This window comes from Hylobates moloch, unplaced genomic scaffold, assembly GCF_009828535.3.
Source record: "Hylobates moloch isolate HMO894 unplaced genomic scaffold, HMol_V3 SCAFFOLD_10, whole genome shotgun sequence".
Lineage (NCBI taxonomy): Eukaryota > Metazoa > Chordata > Mammalia > Primates > Hylobatidae > Hylobates > Hylobates moloch.
In genome coordinates this window covers 75148251-75151655 of record NW_026652285.1, presented here as the reverse complement: position 1 = coordinate 75151655, position 3405 = coordinate 75148251, and the positions used below count along the sequence as shown (strand labels likewise).

General features: G+C 31.1%; 1 protein-coding gene across 4 annotated transcripts in view; it reads right to left on the bottom strand.

Moving 5' to 3' along the window:
- Positions 1-267: 267 nt before the first annotated feature.
- CYLC2 (cylicin 2) overlaps positions 268-3405 on the bottom strand; it is a 26568-nt gene continuing 23430 nt past the window's right edge. For all 4 annotated transcript variants that reach the window (XM_058445538.1, XM_058445537.1, XM_058445536.1 and 1 more), the window contains one exon: positions 268-431. The gene's annotated coding sequence lies outside the window, so the exon portion shown is untranslated. The remainder of the gene's footprint in view (positions 432-3405) is intronic.

Here is a 3405-nt window from a genome sequence, read left to right as displayed (position 1 = left end):
CAAGCCTGAGTGTGTGTGCACTTTAACCCAGCTTTATAATGACAGAACCTACTAGTTCTGACAAAAAAAATTGTGTGGTAAAGGAGAACAGATTTCTTCTATACCTTCCACATTGAACTGAGGACCAGGTCCAGGTAGAACAATAGGGAAATTAAGTAATTTTAACAAAGATTGTTTTAATAATTTAGCAAAACCAATGCCATTGACAACCATAGGTAGATGGTTGTGAGGTAAGTCATAACTCACAGAAACTTAGGCACAAATAACTATGGTGAGTAGATGTTTTTAATTGATAATTTCACCAGGTGTTTAATGTGATCAATTCACAATTAGAACTGTCAAGCAACTTTCATGACAGGAAGATCACCAACTGAATGAGATGTTTCACTTTTCCAGTGTGGTATAATGTCCAATCCATCTTCATGGTAGTCCTGGAACACAATCAAATCAGAGTCAAATGAGATGCTAAAGCTTCTCCCAGAGGCAGTGGTAAATTAAAGGGCATCTACCAAATGCTGAAGTTTTGAAAATACATGGACTTCAATTATGTCCCAAAGTTCTCTTCTTTGTTTAAACAAATTAGAGTTTCTACCAAAAAATGAGTACAAATTCCTTAACTGAAGATACTCTTTCAGAACCTTAGGTTTCTGAGTGATCAAAACTAAAAAGCTGATCTCATATACCTTCATTATGGGATAAATTGTCTCCCCTGAAATTTACATGTTGAAGTCTTAACTTCCAGTGCCACAGAATGTGACTGAGTAGACAAGGCCTTTAAAGAAGTAATTAAGGTTAAACGAGGTCATTAAGATGGACCCTAATGCAACATGACTGGTCTTACAAGAAATTAGAACACAGATCCACACAGAGCAAAGACCATGTGAAGACAAAGGGAAAACATAGCCATATAGAGGCCAAGGAGAGAGGCTTGAGAAGAAATCAACCCTGCTAATACCTTGATTTTGGACTTTCAGCCTTCCAGAACAGTGAGAAAAATAGCTTACTATTTAAGCTACCCCGTCTGTGGTTTGTTGTCATGGCAGTCCTAGCAAACCAATCTACCCCTAATGCATACATTCTAAGAAAAAGTTACCAACTATATCTAGGAAAAGTTACAGAGGGCCAAACTGATATTCTTTGTCCTGGGTTTAGGAAAATACATATTGTGAATATGTTAACATGTAGGTTTGTATAAATGGAGGAGATGAAACAGAATTTTCTGAAGAGATGAATGAAACTTGCTAAACATAATTGAAAAGCGAAGCGTATTTTATTTCGATCAATTTATTCAGTAAACCAAATTAGGAGCAATTAACTAAAACTCTAATTTGTGTACAAGTTAGAGAGCCCTTTATGAAATAAATAAGTCCATAAAGTTTCAAACTTTCAACATTCTGTAGATGCCCTTTACTTTGTTTAAATAGGAAAATTTAAACTATAATGAACTTTAATATTTTCCAACTTTGTAATATTTTTTCAGTTTAGGGAAAGTTGGGCGTTACTAGGACATATTCTAATAATTTTCATTTTTAAGCTTTCTTCACAAATGCCACCCACCTTAAATCCCCTTTTGAAATCCCATTCTCCTCTTTACTATCATGCTTAGCCCAATTAATTTTCCATTTCTTCCCCTTAAGTATCATCAAAGCAAAGCCACTTACTCAAGTGACTTTTATTGCAGGTATGGGACAGCAGATGAAAACAACATGAAGAAAAAAACCCTTTTAATTAAATATTAAACATCATTGTTCTAAAATTAGATGGCTATTACACATAAAGGTAAATTTCAGTTTTCTTATATCTTTTATTTCTAGGGTAACCTTTCCACTTGTGATAACTTTCTCCAGCAAGAAATGCCAGCTATTTTCCTTCCCTTTCAAAAACAAAGAGCTTATCTCTTATGTAGATACATTATTTTTTTTCTAACATAAAGTTCCATATGTGCTATGCACTGGGGCCTCATCTTTCATGTTCAGCCATCCCTTATGCCATTAAGTTACTTTACCTAAGACAAAATGTCTCTTCCTAAGAGGAAGTTGTCTTTCCTTGTAAATCAACTGAATCAATCCATATGAAATTTTAATTTTCCTTTCTTGTCTCTTTTTATAAACAATGATTAATGACCAGGTACAACAACAACCTGAAATTAATAGGTAACTGATAGAGATTAAAAAATAGTGGCTCCCCTCACAAAAAATCCTATACTAGAATATAAAATGCCTTAGTAGTAGTAAACAGCAGAAAACAGAATACTGATGGGATAAATGGCTTGTGGACACACATATACATATGACAACTATTGAAATTATAATTAATTAAAATCCTGTCTTATTTTTCTGTCTAGAAGGAGCAGCAGGCATAGATCTTCTATGGCAACGTGCTAGAGAGAAAAGCTGTCCCACAGCTTATTCCTTGACCATTGTGCTGAAACTCTGTGGCCAGTGACTGCTGCTTTCCCTCAATCTTATTTAGGCCACTCTGTTTACCCAGTAATTTATCAGCTTTTATTTAAGTTGTTCCTTATATCTGATATACATTATGTTCCATCCAGTCTGTTTTTTAATCATTAGAAAATAACTAATTTTTAAATATACCAGATGGAAAAATTCTATGTCTATACCTATATCTGAGACATATATGTGTATATGTAGATATAGATAATATCAATTATCTATCTAAATCTATATAGATAGATAATTGATACTATGAATTACCAATTATCACAATCCATATAGATAGATAATTGACACATATATACACATATGTATGTATATATAATTACATATTATATATATAAAATTAGGTGTATATGTAATTTCCAGATCTGAACCTTAATGGGAATTAGAAGTTGAGATTAGTTTCTGTCTTTCCATCTTATCTGGTTACAGAGGTATTTAGAGTGGAATAGTGGAATAGATATTGGTATTTTTGGGACAAAACAAGATATGAAATTAGAAGTTAGATGATACATTGGCAGAGTTTATAACTAGATGTAAGAAAGACATTTTCTAAAAGACATTTTCTAAAAGGCAATGTTAGTCATAGACAAAAACGAGCTACTCTGAAAGGTGGAGTGCTGGTCAAGTAGAGAGTCTAAGAAACACTCAAGAGAAATAACTTAAAGGTGATTTATGTTAAAATTGGCTGAAGGAGTCTTATTTTATATATATATTATATATAATATATGCTTATATATTAAATATATAATATATAATATATCTTTATATATAATATATGTTTATATATTAAATATATAGTAAATACATTAAATTGTATTAAATATATTAAATATTAAATTTAATATATATTATATATTATATATTCATAATATATATTATATATTCATAATATATATTATATATTCATAATACATATTTTATATATTTATTTATTTTTTTTTTTTTT